The sequence below is a fragment of the Stomoxys calcitrans genome, chromosome 4, assembly GCF_963082655.1.
Source record: "Stomoxys calcitrans chromosome 4, idStoCalc2.1, whole genome shotgun sequence".
Classification (NCBI taxonomy): domain Eukaryota; kingdom Metazoa; phylum Arthropoda; class Insecta; order Diptera; family Muscidae; genus Stomoxys; species Stomoxys calcitrans.
The window spans coordinates 127,224,045-127,242,290 of NC_081555.1; positions in this window are offsets into that span (position 1 = coordinate 127,224,045).

Here is an 18,246-nt window from a genome sequence, read left to right on the forward strand (position 1 = left end):
GTATTTAAAGCAGAATGTTTGGGGTCATTATCTTGATAATATTGAAAGTTATTACCAAGCCCAAGTTTTACAGCACTATATTTTAAATTCCTCTTTAAAATGTCAATGTAATACTTATGATCCATTACTCCATTAATAATTTCAAGATTTCCCGCTTCTGAAGCCGCCATACACCCCCAAACCATTAAACTACCTCCACAATGTTTTACAGTAGCAACTGTGTTTCGTTCTTCAAGCTCTGTATTTGGTTTTCTGTACACTATGACCTTTCCATCGCACCCAAAAAGATTAAACTTGCTCTCGTCTGCAAAAATGACTGTTTTCCAAAATGATTCGGGCTGTTTTACATACATTTTTGCGAAGTTTAGCCTTTTCACTCGGTTTATTTTATTTATAAAGGGCTTCTTACGTGCAGTTCTTCCTCTGTAACTATGCCTTTTGAGTGTATTTCGAATTGTTTGTGTAGTAACTTCCTTCCCTAAATATTCCATAGTGTTTTTACGAAGAATGGTCGCATTTGTCTTCGGAGTTTTCTGAACTTGCCGCACTAGCCAACGCACATCTCCAACTGAAAGTGCTTTTGGTCGACCAGATCTTGGTTTATTGTCAACAGTTTTCGTTTCTGTCCACTTTCTGATGATGGATTGTATAGTAGATCGTGGTCTATTTAATATTTCACTGATAGTTTTTTGAGTTAAACCATTCCTGTGGTGTTTTATTATCAAAACTTTTACCTCATCAGAAACCTCGTTTTGCTTACGACCCATTTTGACAAAAACTATATTTTCAATGAAATTAAATATTTGCTGTCAAGGGCAAAGCCTCCTTTACTAAATAAAACAGAAAAGGGGGATTCCCAAATAATATTTGAATTTGACTTTGATGATAGCACATCAATGATGAATACTTTTTTTGTTCTGTTTTTGGTGTTATTATATAAAATTGCATTTTTTGCGCTAATTAAATTTATTTTTTGAATTTATTTTAAAACATATTACGAAAAATAAACTATTGCATAAAACTGCATTATTTGTTTACTTTAAATTTTCTTCAATTACTCAAAATAAGTGAATTTATTATCAATTTTGCTAATGATGAATACTTTTTTTGACCGCTGTATTCTTGATCGTCGTAAAAACCTAAGACGATCTAGACATGTCCGTCCGTCTGTCTGTTGGAATCACGCTACAGTCCTTAAAAATAGAGATATTGAGCTGAAACCTTGCACAGATTATTTTTTGTTTATATGCAGGTTAAGTTCGAAGATGGGCTATATCGGACTATATCTTGATATAGTCCCCATATAGACCTATCCGCCGATTTTGGGTCTTAGGCCCATAAAAGCCATATCTACAATTTTCCGATTTTGCTGAAATCTGGAACAGTGAGTTGTGTTAAGCCACTCGACATCCTTCTTCAATTTGGTCTTGATCGGTCTATATTTGGATATAGCTGTATTATAAACCGATTTCTCGATTTGAGGTTTTGGGCCCATAAAAGGCGCATTTATGTACCGATTTCGCCGATATTTGACACAGTGAGTTCTGTTAGGTTCTTTGACATATTTTTGTAATTTGGCTCAGATTGGTCTCGATTTGGATATAGCTGCCATATAGAGTGATCTCTCGATTTAAAGCATTGGTTCCATAAAAGGCGCATTTATTATCCGGTTTCTCTGAAACTTGACACATTGACTTATGTAAGGCTTCTCGACATACATGTTCTATATGGTTCAGATCGGTCGATATTTGGATATAGCTGCCAAAAAGACCAATATTTTGTTCAACAAAATTCAATAAAATTGAATTGAAATGTCGCATGTATTTATTGGACCACTCAATGTACGTGCCGAGTTTGGTCCAAATCTGACCATATTTCGATATAGGTGCTATGGGTGCATAATTACGCATTTTCACCGGATTATGACTAAAGCTGGTTAACATATATACCCGAGTGGGTATCCAAAGTTCGGGCCGGCCGAACTTAGTGTCTTTTTAATTATTTTCACTTGGATTCACCTCTAAGGTACGGTATTGTATAGTCTGCAATGTGCGACTCTTTCTGTTTTATATACTTCTTGCTTAAGTGATCAGTTGGTAAAATATCTCAAATATCAAGCACATAAGACTACCCTTTTGCCAATCACTTTCTTTGCTGACAAAAGCAAGACAGTAGCACAACTTATCTTAAACTGGGAAACCTGTTCTGTTTTCGTATTTTTTCAGCAAGAATTTTGATTAACTTTCCCGCTCAAAGTTATATCGAAATTCTATTTGGGTGTTGCATGTTATGATGACACATGTTTTGCATGCCTAACAGTTTTTTTCTTATTTTCTCATTTCTTCTCCATCAGCTAGTGTTTCCTTTTTAGTTTTGTAGCCACTTTGACAGAAAGACTTTCTTGATCGAATTTCTTTGGTTTGGAGTACAATTTGAGATTTTTTATTTTTTTCCCCCCAAAATAGTCAAAGGAAAAGTAGAAAGCTTTTTGGGGGCCAAATGAAATCTTATACTTAAAGTTAAATAAGTGTTCGTGACTTTCTAGGTGATGGCTAAGGGTGTTGAAAATTAACTTTTCGGTAGAAATGGTATTTTGATTGAGTGACTGAGTTTTTAAGTTACGCTTTCATATTTAAAGTTTTGCATGAAAAATACGAATAATAGAGGTGATGTGATATATTGCCTTTTTTGGAAAAATTATTGTAAAGGGTGATTTTTTAGCTATTACCTTTCTGGCAACACTGGTTTAAACAGATCACGCAAGTAGAGTGTTTTGTTTCACTGCAACACATCTTCAATTTGTGTCAATAATTTAAATATGATCCGGCTAACACACGAACAACGCTTGCCAATTATTGAATTTTATTATCAAAATGGGTGCATTGTTAAGAAAGTTCACCGCGCGCTTCTTCCATTCAGCGACGAAGTTCATTTTTGGCTCAATGGGTACGTAAATAAGCAGAATAGTCAATTTTGGAGTGAAGATCAGCCAGAAGCATTGCAAGAGCCACCAATGCATCCAGAAAAAGTCACAGTTTGGTGCGGATTATGGGCTGGTGGCATCATTGGACCGTACTTCTTAGAAGATGACGTGAATCGTAACATAAGTGCAAATGGTGAGCGCTACCGTGCGATGATATCCAACTTTTTTCTGTCCTTTATAAGCGGCTCACATATTTTGTGGTACATATTTCCAGGTTAGAGGGATCGTTATCATTCCGAAATTCCGTACATTTCAAACTAAAGTTGTAATATCTTGTGTCACAGAGGTGATGTACTACAATAAAAAAAATGTTGTCCCAATTTTAAAGATTCATGGCTCCTGGAAGCTTTTCTGCGACCAAATCCATAGCGTTTATGACGCAGCCAAACTGATACGTTAGTAGACGACTTGGGAGTGAGAGCAGAGACAACGGGGGACATGTTGAGGCTTTTGATAAAAACGCAATTCCCACATGATACGACGGAACTCAAGAGACACCGGAATTTGGGAATAATGAGATTGATCGAAGGCTTATCATTACAGAATTTATGGTAAAGTAAGCCTTGAGAAGCTTCAAACCATTTAAGTCACCCAGACCTGATGGAATATTTCCGGCGTTATCACAAAAGGAGGCCGACTGCCTGGAGCCCCATCTGGCCTGTTTTTTTCACAGCGTGCCTAGGACTTGCATATACTCCGAAAGTCTGGTAGGAGGCAAGGGTGGTGTTTATACCGAAACCCGGCAAGGTAAGTTATGCGACACGCTATAAGACATGCTATAAGCCTTACGTCCTTTCTACTCAAAACCATGGAATGTATTGTGGATACCATGAATAATAGTAGTAGTTCCAGCGAACTGCTCAAATACAAACAGCATGCCTATAACAAGGGAAGGTCGGTGTAGACTGCCCTGCACGACGTTGCGCATAAAATAGAGGAATTCCTCGATGCCAAGACGAAGACATTGGCAGTATGCAATGATCAGTGTCTCGGTCCGCTTTTAACAAAGTGCGGACCAAGACACTGATCCAATCCTTAGACCAGTACCGGGTGGATCAGGTCCATAGAGACTGAATAAACCATATGCTAAGAAACAGGTGCATAAATTTTGAATCCCATGACATAAACATAAGGGAGAAAGTGGCACAGGGTACGCCACAGAAGGGTATTTTGTCGCCACTCCTATGTGTGACCTCCATAAATGAACTTTTACAGATGTTGACTGAGGAGGGATTTGAACGCGTATGCTAGGCAGACTATGTTATCATACTTCTAAGGGATAAGGATCCGAAACAGCTATGCAGAAAGGCTGAAAGGGTTCTTCAAATGGCATTTGACTGGGCTAGACCTAGGGGTCTCAATGTTAAACCAGAAAAGACTGGCATCTGCTTGTTGACGAGGAAGACAAAGGTTGGCCAATTTCGCCCACCACATTTCCTCAATAGAACGATTTCGATATCTGACAAGGTCAAATACTTAGGAGTGACCTTGGACAGGAAACTGAATTGGAAGTCTCATATTCAGAAGCGTATCGAGAAGGCTCACAGATATTGGGCACTATGTAGACGGGCCGTAGGCGCGAAATGGGGCCTGAATCCGAGGATAGTTCACTAGCTCTACATGAACGTGATTAGACCAATACTTACTTACTCCTCACTACATCGGTGGACTGCGATGGAGAAAAAGTGCAACGTATGGATAATACAACAGGCATAGGCGTAGCGATGAGGACCACGACCACGACCACTTCAGTGCCCTGAAGACTATTCTACATATCCGACCCATAGACATATAAATTAAGTGTAAGGCAGCCACTGCGGCTCCTAGCCTTAAGGCGATGAGAGAATGGATAGAAGATAGCAGCAGGTCATACCATCGAGGCATAATTGAGGCGATGATAGGAAACCTGGAAGAATGGAAGAGGTTTTCGATAGGATACCTGATACCTAGCGGCACAGTCTTGGATTGATGGACCCTAATATATCCATCTGGAATATCTTGTTACACGGTTGAATCAAAGCTAGAAAATAGAGTTGGTCTGGGGGTCTACATTGAGAACATGAGGTGGTGTGGTGTTCACGTGAGGACGTCGAAAGTGAACATATTTAGGGACAGTGAACTTGCCATAGGGGCAATAACAACCAGGTAGATAAAGTCACGAACAGTCTTGGAGTGTATGAAGGAGATTACCGCCGTCTCTGAGAATGGCACGACCTGCATCGTTTGGGTGCCAGGCCATAACGGAGTAAGGGGAATGAAAAATCAGATGAATTGGCAGTGTAGGCCGTGAAGAGGACTGCCGTCAAGACTAACCAGAGGACTGATTAATCCAAAGCCTTTCGGGTCGACGCAGTCCGAGTTATGGACGTGGGCTTCGAACGGACATCTTTATGGACAGTAAACTTGTCATAGGGGCAATAACAACCAGGACGGTAAAGTCACGAACATTCTTGTCGTGTTAGAAGGAGATTAACGCCCTCTTTGGAAATGACACGACCTGTCAGCGGCACAGTCTTAGATTGACGAAATCTTAGTATTTCGATCTTGAATATCTTGTTACACGGATGGATCAAAGCTAGAGAATAGAGTGGACCTGGGGTCTACATTGAAAACCTAGGAACTGAGATCTTTTTCAGACTGCCTGACCATAATACGGTCCTGCAAGTAGCGATACGGGCGATCATGGAATGCGGTGTGGTATTCACGTGAGGACGTCGAGTGTGAATATCATCATCAGTGAACTTGCCATATGGGCAATAAAAACAAGGACGGTAAAGTCACGAGTGGAATGAATTGACAGTGAAGGCCAGAGGACTGCAGTCAACAAATTTGGTTTATCCGAAGCCTTTCGGGTCGACACAGTCCGAGTTAAGAGCGTGAGCTACGAACGCGAATGTAACATTGTGGAGCAACGAAAGGGCCTGCAGGACGACGAAAATCCTATGGGGAGATCTGGATTTTAAGAAGACGAGGCTATTACTGAATGGAAGCAAGCAGGAGGTCAGTAAAGCTTTCGGTACAATTACGGGACACATAGGACTACGAGCTCACTTATGCCATTTCGGTGCGGCATGTGTAGGGCATGCTGAGAAGATTATGAGACGTTGGAGAGAAGATTATGAGTCGTCATTGCCTTTGCGGCTAACAAACACCGGCAATTAGATGGGGACACAATACCAGTCACAATAAAGGATTTTGTAAGTAGCACGGGATTCCTAACTTAAATTTTTTTGAGGTTACTTTTTAGTGTGCAGAGCGCAAAACAAGTCGATTACTGGCTTAGGTGTATGTCCATAGTGGCATGGGGCAGATTAATTTCCGCATACTTTTTTATGTTAAACGGTAGGTTATAAAATCCTTAACTATGCGCCTTGGTGTTTAAGACAAAAATCTAAAATTAAGGTAAAAATATCGTTGAAAGTAAATAAATTTAACTTGGGAAAAGACAACAGTGAACCGTAGTTAAAGACGCAACAAAGCCTTAAAATAGGAGCGTTTTTAAATGTTTAATTTCTTTAAGTGAAGATGATAAGTTTAAAAAAATAGTTTCTCAAAAAGTCAAAATTTGAAACAGATGGTCATGTCCGTAAGTCCGTCCGTCTGTCGAAATCACGATAGCGGTCGAACGAGTAAAGCTACCAGCTTGAAATTTTGTACAGATACTTAGTATTGATGTAGGTCATTGGGGATTGTAAATGGGACATATAGGTTCAAATTTGCATATAGGTCCCATATAAACCGATCTCCCGATTTGACTCTTTGAACCCCTGGAAGCCGCAATTTTTGTCCTACAATTAAGAAAAATCTTTAAATTTGAGACAACTTTTTTTCAGTGTATCATAAACCAAATATCACTGAAATTGTATAAAATTATTTTTTTTTAATCCGGTTGTTGAATATCTGTTCGATATATTATAGAAACCTGGCATATGGAGTTCAAATGTAATCAATTTTATACCTAACTAATATATAAAGACTTTATAAAACCATACTGAAGGGCATTCAAGTTATGAAGACAGCCCTTTACTAAAACGAAATCCTCTATCATTATTTGGGTATTTGGTGAGGGAATTTTTATGCTTAGAATGTTATCTATTTAAATATCGAGTATCGTTTAAAACGTTTCCCTAATCACAAACGATGCACCAATTTCTTTTAATGACATTTCTAGTTTTATCATTTCACGAATTCCATCATTCGACACAAATAATCATTAGCGTTTACCTCACCATTTAACTCGTTCACCTTCTAATCCTTGAAGTCTTTCGAACACTTACAATAACAATTGACTTTATGACATTTTAGGCCTTTCGTTAAAAAATTCATGAAAAAACGGAAATGTCAAATTTCACGATTACTTTCGTGCTAAAAGGCAAAAAAAAAAAGCCAAGGGCGAGTAATGTTCCGGCTACAATTTAAGAGCTAAGAATTAAACACTAATGCTGATGAGGCCAACAAAAATAACAATACGACAACAACGATATCGACAAATATTTCCAATGTTTTGTGTGTTCTGGGACGACAAGTGTTGGCCAAAATATACAACTGGGAGCCAGGACCAGAAACAAATACTTGAGTATTTTTATTGTTATGTATTTTTGGGGAATTTTTTTATGAAGCCTTTAGCTACAGCTACAGATCCACATACAAATAAACTGAAACAAAATTACCCAGCTCCTGCTCTGTATGATGTTCGTGTGCGCACGAATGTCTCGCCCTGGGTTACCAATGGGTAATAACGCCGAAAGGATGAACAAGCAACACTGAAACGACAACATGTTGAAAAAAAAAAAAAAAAAAAAACGAAAACAAACGGAAACGGAAATTTGTTAAAGTTGCAACAACGACGCCATAAAACTTAAGCCATTATGGTTTGCAGACAAATAATCTCACACATGCTGGTGGAGCTGCAACATTGGAGGAAGCCAAAGATAGTTAAAGAGACAAAAATGGAAGGATGGGAATCGAATCGAATAGGAAGCATTTTGAAAGTTTGGGGGAGGTTTAAAGATAAAAAATTAAATAGAAAATATTTTGGGATAGTTTTTTAGAAAGCAATTTTTCTCAAAGGCATGAAATGGAGGAGAACTATAACAAAATATTTAATTTTTTTTTGATAAATTAATTAAAAAACTTGCAGCCTCATAAAAAAATTGTAATGGTGGCTTTAATAGAATCTTTAAATGCGGAGAAATGGTCTACAGTCGACATAAATCGGCAGGAATTCCAAAACGTTGGTTCTGTTGGGAATTTCTGAGTTAAGCGATAGTTTAAGCCAAAACAAGTAGGTACGGACTCATGTCGGGGAAAGCCAAGCTTTTGATTCTTTACTCAATAGAGCACCTAGAAAGATGAAAAAAGGCAGTGAAAAAGCTTATACCTAGATATGGAAGCTATATCTAAATCTAAACACAAAATTATCAAGATCGGATTATATTTGGATATAGCTACCACATATACCGAACACCCGATGTAAGTATTTGTGGCTGTAAAGGGTGAAATTATTACCCGATTTGGCAGAATGATGTAGTGTTAGCCCTCTCGACATCCGTACCGAGTGCGACCATGATCGTACTATTTTTGCATATGGCTGCCATATGTACTGATCTTCCGATTTTTGTTTGTTTTTTGGCCCAAATAGGCGAATTTATCACTCGATTTTGCCGAAGTACAGTACCGTGAGTTCAGTGAGCTCATGACCGGACCATCTGTGGATATAGCTGCCATATATAACGATCTCCGGACTTAATGAGATATTAGATAGTATCATATTTAGATGTAGCCTCATTTTGACCGATCCACGATTGAAGTTATTTCACCCATAAATGGCGATTTGGCAAAGGTGACCAACTTTGGGGGCCTTCTAAAAGGCGTCCGCATACTCAAAGGTGTTGAAATTTTGCACACCATCTCCCTAATACTTCAGCTATCTGTACCCGTTCTCACACGGTATATTTTTTAGTATTTTTTTGAATTTTCTCCCACTGTGCATCACTCGGTAAACTTAACGAGATTACTTTGAAAAAACGAAGAAGATTAAAAACTGATCTCCATATGTTGACGATCCCCGCAAACGTTTTAAGAACCATGATTTGCTTATCGTATCTGGAATTTCCGTACAAACGAACATAAAGAGGGCGCAGTATACGTACTGGCGGATATATTAGAGAAATACAGGGCAGACATTACAGAAAGTGCAATGGTTAAGGAAGAGCTCCACAACAACAACAAGAGGTGACACCCTATTTTATAGCTGTCATGTAACGAGGCATGAATTTGGCTGTGGATTTGTGGTTACTCGGAAATTGAAACACATTGTCTCCAGATTTACTCCGATCGATGAGAGACTAGCCACAATTCGCATAAAGGCCAAATTCTTCAAAAACAGCCTTATTTGCGCCCATGCCCCGATGAAAGCCTAGGAAGAACAGATCAAGGATATTTTCAACGAGCGCCTAGAAAGAGAATTTGAACGCTGTCCCGCATTTGATATTAAAATTGTTTTGAGAGATTTTAATGCGAAAATAGGTGAGGAAAATATCTTTGGCCCAACATTTGGAAAATTTAGCCTTCACTAAGAAACTTCCTTCCTAATAGCTAATAGACTTCGCCGCGACAAAGAACATGATAATTAGCAGCACCAGATTCCAACATTGAAGAATTCACACGGCCACATCGCTGTCACCCAATCAAACACGAGAAACCAAATGGTTCATGTTGTGATATATGGAAGGCATTCAAACAGCGTGTTAGATATACGATCGATCCGAGGGGCGAACATCGACTCGAATAATTTCCTTGTTGCATTAAAGGTACGCTCAGGTCTAATTGTGGCAAGAAAGTACGATACGCAAGATACGACACTGCATGGAAGCTAGATATGGGAAAGCTGCCAACACAACCGATGGCAACGGCATACTCCACTCGACTAGTTGGGTTAGCTTGAAGCTAGCACTCCCTGGCCCGAGAGTATGACAGCGCAATGGCAAACCATTGCCCATTCCATGGAAATAGTCACAACATACGTATTTGGCTACAAAAAGCCTCCTCCAGGGAGCCCATGGTACAACCAAGAGTGCCTACTGAAGCCAAGAATGCGGCGCAACTTTAAGGCCTAAACAGAATAAGGAGCGTCGTTGAAGAGCTTCGCATTGAAAAATGCAGCTCTGCCAACAAATGTTAAAAAAGCAACTCGCAAAAGTTAAATAATTTTTTACTTTGACACAGAAAAATACCACTACACGCATGGCAAAACAAAATGATGCTCCCTTTCAAGCGTCAAAGCTAAAAACTTTTTAAATTTTCCGAGTTGCTTTTGTGGAGTTTATGCGCAGAGTTGCATTTCTGCGATGCAACTCGAGCTCGAGCTCAACGCGCTAATTCTGTTTTGGCCTTTACAGTCAGTACCAATGCGCCAGATGAAGAAGAGGTATCGGGAGTAAAGGAGAGAGGAGAAACGTTTAATCCACAAGAAGAAGAAGGAAATGAAAAGAGAAGAGTGTGGGCGAATCGGCATTTTTAGAAGCCAGAATGAAGTCTGAATTAAACATCAAATCGTAAGTGTGGAAAGAACACATTTCCCAGCTTCTGGTATCCGATGATGGTGATCATGAGTATACCACAGAACCAATCGCTGATGATGGTATAGAATGGTTACCTCCTAGTCAGAATGGGTTCCAGTGACCTGACTGAAGAACAACAAGGCAGCAAGAGCTGACTGATTACCGGCTGAATTATTTAAGACCGGAGGCAACACGCTAATAAAGCGTATGCCTCAGCTCGTCTGCCCAATCTGGCTAGAAGAACGCATACCCGATGATTGGACTTCGGCATACCATGTCCCGTACACAAAAAAGTGGTCGAGACTGAATGTGCCAACTGCAGTGGAATAAGTCCTCACCTCACCATCACATACAACATACTATCGAGCGTACAATGTGAAAGATTGGAGTCTAAAGTGAACGGAAAAAATTGGGCCTTCTCAGTGTGGCTTGAGACCTGATAAATCCACCATAGATCTGGTAAATTCCCATGGTGGCCACTTTGGCGCAGAGGTTAGCATGCCTATGACTCCGAACGCCTAAGTTCACATCACGGCGTGAACTTCAACAATTTTTAAGTGACGGTTATCCCCTCACTAATGCTGGCTACCAAAAGGGCCAAATCAAGCTACCATCGCCAGCCCTATACGTTCAAAGGTATTTCAAGCCATGCTAGAGGCATATCCACAGATTCCAGTATCACTGGACTATGTAAGGTAGTTCCTAGTCTCGCAAGCTCGCCCGCCTTACAATTCTCTGGAATATCTCTGTGGCGCGCCACCCAGAACAGGTGAATTTTGAACTGTTCAACCTCTCGTTGGGAGATCTGCTACAGTCGAGGGCGGTTTTTGTATTCAGAAATACGTTTTCCAGGGATTTAATGGCTGCCTGGACGTCTGAGAAGATATTTATGCCAATCGCCGTTATGACATTATATCCGTATGATACACATTGCAATAGTCGGGTAACATTTTCGATATGACCAGTTTTAGATCTTTAAAGTACACCCCAAAGCCCACCTGGTCGTCTAGTTTGAAACCATCCGCTTAGAAGTCTATGTAACTTCTATTATCAGGGATATCGTAGCACCAATCGGTTCTATCGGGAATAGTGGTACAGTACTTTTTGTCACAAACGTTTCAAATACAACTACTGCGTTGGCTAAGTCAGAATGGATGTTGCCAGAACGGATGAAGACGCTTCAACGAAGAAGCCTTTTGAAGGCGATTACTGGACGATCAAAAGCCCGATGGTAAGATAAAGTGGTGAAAGACATTTCGAAACCTGGTGAGGTTTAAGAAGGAGCGCAGAAGATCGATGCACTGGGAACGCTATTTTAAGTTCGGCTAATGGGACAAATGTTCATTAAAGTGAAGTAAAGAAAATACATCTTATTTATGAAAATTGGATGGGAATATAAATTTCTGAAATTTTAAAGGTATATAAGATCCGACACGATTTCAATGTATTTTCACTAATTCTTACTTTATGTTATCATTCGTATTAAAACTCCACTTTCTGTACTGCTTGGGGGAAGATAAGTGTATTTCTTCTACTTCTATAATTCGTGTAATTCTATAGTTAATTTAATTTACTTTAGCACCTCCCTCGTATGAATGCTAAGAAAATACAAAATTATCGTAAATGTTTGTCGCAAATATAAATTTTCTGTAAGAAAAGTTCATTGTTGCCACAAAAACAAATATGTATATGTTTGTCAATGTTGCTGACCCCCTTATTGGCCATTGACGACATTCATGATGCTGTTGTTACTTGCTATTCATTATGTTGTTTGCTACTTAGATATCCCTTCAATTCGAAATGACAATGTTGTTGTTTTGTTACTGCTGCTATTGTTGCGAATGTTGTTATAGTTAACCCAAAAGTTTTTGTTTCGCCAACAAATACGAGAGACGGGACATTCAAAGCGGTGACTAGTGTCTGGCTTCTTTTATTTATGGCATTATTATTGCAGTTGCTGTGTTGTTCCTTGGTTTATTTGTGCCATTTTCTTTTTTCTGTTTTTACTGCTGTTGTTGTTTTGTTAATTCATTTTGTGTTTGGCGTCAGCGAAGCAAGGGAGCCTTTATTCCACATTCATTTGCTCCATTTGAGTGGCTCCTGCTGCTGTTACTTCTGCCAGACTACTGCTACTCCTTGACTTGCTTGTAATTGAAATGCCAATTTCGATTAGTCTTCAAAATGTTCTCAGTTCACTTTTGCAATAACGACAACTTACAAAAGAAAGGTGTGGTTGTTGTTATTGCTTCACCAAATTATATTTAGATACGTAACCATACGAAACGCAAAACAACAAAAAAAGGAAGGAATATCAAATCGAAAGGAAACTTAACCCACCCACACCTACGAGTAGCACTACGGGAGCAGCGCTATAAAAGACGGACAAACTTGAACAAAGTTGCCATGCTTAAACAAATCAATGGTCAACAAGTAAAAGCGTGTTAAGTTTTTTGGCTACCCACCACCATGTATTCCGCTAAATATTTACCTTGTTAACTGAGTTCATATTTGAATTATTTTGGTGTCAAGAAGTCATATCGGGATAACGGTACTTAGGGGTGCCTATAACACAATATTTATCGATTCGAATAAAAATTGGCACTGATGTTTGGGCCAAATTTCCGCCAAATCAGATGAAAATTAAGGCTTTTAAGGGCTCAAGAAATCAAATCCGGGAATCGGTTCATATGGGGGTTATAGCTGTTTATAGACCGATTCGAATCATACATAGCATGCATGTTGGAAGTCATAACTCAAGTCTTTTATCCAAATTTCAGCCAAATCGGATGAAAATTGAGGCTTCTAAGGGCTCAAAAAATTAAATCGGTGGGTTGGTTTATAGGGGGGCTACATCTGTTTTAGACCCCCTTGGATCATACTTAGCACGGATGTTGGAAGTCATAACTGAAGTCTTTGTTCCAAATCGGATGAAAAATGAGGCTTCTAAGGGCTCAAAAAATTAAATCAGTGGGTTGGTTAATATGGGAGCCATATCTGTTTATAGACCGCCACGGACCATACTTATCATGGAAATCAATATTCAAGTCTTTGTTCCAAATTTCAGCCGAGTCGGATGAACTTTGAGACTTCTATGGTTAAGAAGTCAAATCAGGGGATCGGTTTATATGGGGGCTATATCCAAATCTTAACCGATATGACCCATTCGCAATCCCCAACGACCTACATCAATAAGAAGTATCTATTTCAAGCAGCAAGCTTTACACGTTCTACCGCTATCGTAGTTTCGACAGACGGACGGCCATAGCTAAATCGAAACAGAAAGTGATTCTGAGTCGACCGGTATGTTATTGGGTTGCCCAAAAAGTAATTGCGGATTTTTCATATAGTCGGCGTTGACAAATTTTTTCACAGCTTGTGACTCTGTAATTGCATTCTTTCTTCTGTCAGTTGTCAGCTGTTACTTTTAGCTTGCTTTAGAAAAAAAGTGTAAAAAAGTATATTTGATTAAAGTTCATTCTAAGATTTATTTAAAAGGCATTTACTTTCTCTTAAAAAATCCGCAATTACTTTTTGGGCAACCCAATAGTTAATGGGTTTATCTCTCTACTTGCACGACAGCAATGGTGTCGGGTCAGGTAGGAGTCGTGCAATCTTCCCGGAGTCGGAGTCGAGTAACAATTGCTCGACGAAGGCACCCGATTCGAGTCTTAAGAAGAAGGCCGAACCCAGTCTATCTTCGCGTGCCTATAATCTTCCCCGGCAAATCAACACGCTCTTTAAGAGGTTGGAATAATAGAAGGCGCATGGCTCTCAGGTTTGTTGAGAGAGGTGGAGGTGGAGTCTGAAAATCCCCGTGCCACAATCGAGACAGGAGGGGAAGGAAAAGCGAAACGGGACCGGACAATCCCTGTGTGGGTGGGTCAACCGGTTAGACTTTGGCTCAAGATGTGCGCCAGCGGGGACGAACGGAACTCAAAAAGTACTTCGACAGCTAGTAAATCATCTAAGAAGGAATCGTCGTCGTGGTTCCATTGCTTTCTCACCTGCTCCTGGATGTGTAAGGAAGCTCATCATGACAAGATCTAGCGAGTCCTGTGAGGATAAATTCCTGGCGGAATCATAAGACGAGGCTAATGCAACAGTGGTGGAAGTCCTGAATCCTGACTTTTGTCTGGTTTTTGCAGATAAATCTCCACCATTGTAAGACTGCTTCGGCGGCACTAAAGGTTCTGCTGATGGCAGGGGGATCTGGCGTGGTTCTTGATGCATTACGGCAGGCTTAAGATCTGTGGATCTAAAAAGATGGGTCAGTATAGGAACACCTCAAGGGGGTGTACTGTCTCCTCTACTTTGGAATATAGCCATTATCATTATACTTTTGTATTTGAAAGAAAAAGGTGTAAAAGTGACTTTGCAATTACTGACTTTGCAAAGTTTCCCAGCACTCTTAGAGCTATACTTTAGGATGCTATACGTACAACAGCGGGCTACCGAAAGTGGATCCGTGCAAGACAGAAGTAGTTCTTTTCAGCAGGAGATACAAGTTACCTACAGTGGCAATTGTCTCATTGGAAGGAGAGAAGGTTCCATTTACAAAAAGCGCAAAATACCAGGGTATTTTGCTGGACAGGAAATTGAACTTTAAATCCAACATTTTGGAAAGGGCAAGAAAGGCAACTGTTGCCCTATACACCTGCAAGAGAACCTTTGGCAAAAGTTGGGGGTTTAGATCGCGCGTCATGTACTGGGTATTTACTGCAGTTGTCAGAACTATGATGCTGTATGGTGTTGTGATCTGGCGGACGGCGTTTCAAAAGTCCACCTATTGTTCAATAGTCAACCGGATCCAAGGGATGGCTTGCTTGTGCATCACAGCCGCACTGAATGTTGTGGCTAGACAAATTACTGTGACCACTACCGTGCGGCTAAGGGAGCTGTTTTCTTTGGTCATGTGGCGGCAACGAAGACTGTGTTATCCATGAAACAATATGCGATGGAACAACGATATCATTGGTAATATAAGATACACAGACTTCTATACGGATGGTTCCAAACTAAACGACCAGGTGGACTTTGGACTGTACTCTAAAAATCTAGAATTGGTCACATAGAAAAGATTAATCGACCACTGCAGTGTGTATCAAGCGGAGATCCTTGCTATTAAGGAAGTGGTGGAATGGCTAAGATATAATGTCATAACGACGATTGACATCAATATCCTCTCAGACATCCATTAAATCCCTGGAGAACGTATTTCTGAACACAAAAACGGCCGTCGATTGTCGCAGATCTCTCAGCGAAATGGCTTAACAGTTCAAAATTCTGTTCTGGGTGCCAGGCCACAGCAATATCCCAGGGAATTGTAAAGCGGACGAGCTTGGGAGACTAGGAACTCCATAAACATTCCAGGGATGCTGGAATCTGTGGGTATGCCTCCAGGACCAGGCCCGAAGGACAACGAACGATAGATGATCACAAATAGGGGGCTGTGAGCATTCCAAAATTATGTGGCCTAATGAAGACATGAGGAGGTCTGCCGCTTTGCTGTCACTGGCTAGAACCGACGTCTCAGTCATTGTGTCCGTCATGACCGATCACTGTCTAATCGGAAAACATACTGACAAACTGAAGGTTGCCAGCAACGATTTTTGCAGAAGCTGTGAAGACATCGAAGAAGGAGAGAATATAGAACATCTTCTGTGTATGTGTCCCGCACTAGCAGTCAGCAGGAGTTTCACTTTAGGTTCTCATTTCTTTGAGAACGTGTCTGGTATAACGGATGTGAACTATTGGGCTTTTTAAAGCGATCTGGATGGTTGAACGGTAGGAACTAGAAGACATCTTACTTCTTCTGTTCCTGTGGAATCACAATGGACGAAAACGTCTAAGTGAGCCTAAATCAGACTACCACTTAAACCTAACCAAATCTAACAATTGCTCCAATCCCCTGCACCGACTTAATGACATAGATTGGAAAATTATTAGGGTTAATGTCCGCAATACATTATTATATATTATTTTACTTTTTTTTTATTTCAAAAAACGGCAACACTACCTTTGAAGCCAGACGTAGCAGCTCGCAGAAAGGACGTCTAAGAAAATATCAACTATTTTTACTGAACCATAAAAACTTAAGTTTGTTTTGGCGTAGTGTTACATATTTTGTTCTTTTTGGTTGTATGAATTTCTGTTCTGTCTTTGTTTTTGCTGTTATTGTTTTCGGTTTCTTGCCATGTCCTCGATTTGAGCCAAATTGAAGGTGTGGTTGTCAATGATTATTGCCAAACAACGGCAAATAGAGAAAAACGAAGCAAAATTAAATGTTAAAGTAAGACGATGAGTATAGATGTAAATGTACGAATGTAGATAACACCTTAGAGAAAAAAAAACAACAAAAGTTGTTGAAAACCATTGTCGGCACACCTTCCATGACCAATGGCAAATGCGTTGCCAAACGTTGGACAAGAAAAGGATTGAGGCAAATTTAAAGCTATGTAAATGAATAAAAATATAAAAATTCACTTTTGTAGAATTTATTTGTAAGAAGCTTTAGAAAAAATCTTTAATAAAACCAAAAGTTCTTATTATCTGAAAAAAGTAAAAAGTGTAAAGTTCGACAGCACCGAACTTAAGAGCCCACCACCATGGATTTTGCTTAAAATTTACACAAACCAAAGACTAAGCGAAACCAAAGTCGAAACGAGTCTCATAGCGGTTGGCGTGTGTTGCTGTCTCTGCCTTTCCTTTTCTATTTGCAAAGAAAATCTCTGATCATCGCGATCGTCTCGAAATAGAAACAAACAAAAATTGTGAAATTTAATGATCTTCGCCCTAAAAGGCAAAAAATCTTCAAAGTGGAAGGATTCGGCAGAGCCCGCCCGGGATTCGAGCCTCGCTACACAAAGCAACAGCAAGAGCAGTTGCCGTTGTCTAGCATTCAAGGCCATCAATACAACTTTCAACATATGCACAGAATCATGTGTACCATGGAGATAGTGTAATTGTCGCAGAAAAAAAGTCTGCCATTACACAAAAACCCATGCATTGGGAAAAAAGTACAGCTAATAGACAGTGTTGTCGAGCTTGGTCAATGTGGTAATTGTATCGTAGAGGCGTTTTCGCAATTAATACGATTCAAATACACGGCCATCACACCAAAGACGAAACGCGATCCATAATGGTTGGTGTGTGTTATTGTCTCTTTCTTTTCTTTTCCATTTGCAAAGAAAATCACCTTTTCCATTTGCAAAGAAAATCTCTGATCGTCTCGAAAGAGAAACAAACAAAAATTGTGAAATTTAATTATCTTCGCCATAAAAGGCAAAAAACTTGAATGTGGAAGGATTCGGCAGAGCGCGCCCGGTATTCGAGCCTCGCTACACAGAGCAACAGCGAGAGCAGTTGCCATTGTCTACCGTTTGAGGCCATCAATACATCTTCCAACAGATGCACAAAATCATGTGTACCATGGAAGTAGTGTAATTGTCGCAGGAAAAAAGTCTGTCATTACACAAAAACACATGCATTAGGAAAAAGTACAGCTAATAGACAGGGTTGTCGAGCTTGGTCAATGTGATAATTGTATCGTAGAGGCGTTTTCGCAATTAATGCGATTCTAATACAACATACCAACGCACTGCCCTTGAAGCCATCACACCTAATATGGTTAAAAAGTCTTCTAATCAAAGACGAAACGCGTTCCATAGTGGTTGGTGTGTGTTTCTGTCTCTGACTTTCCTT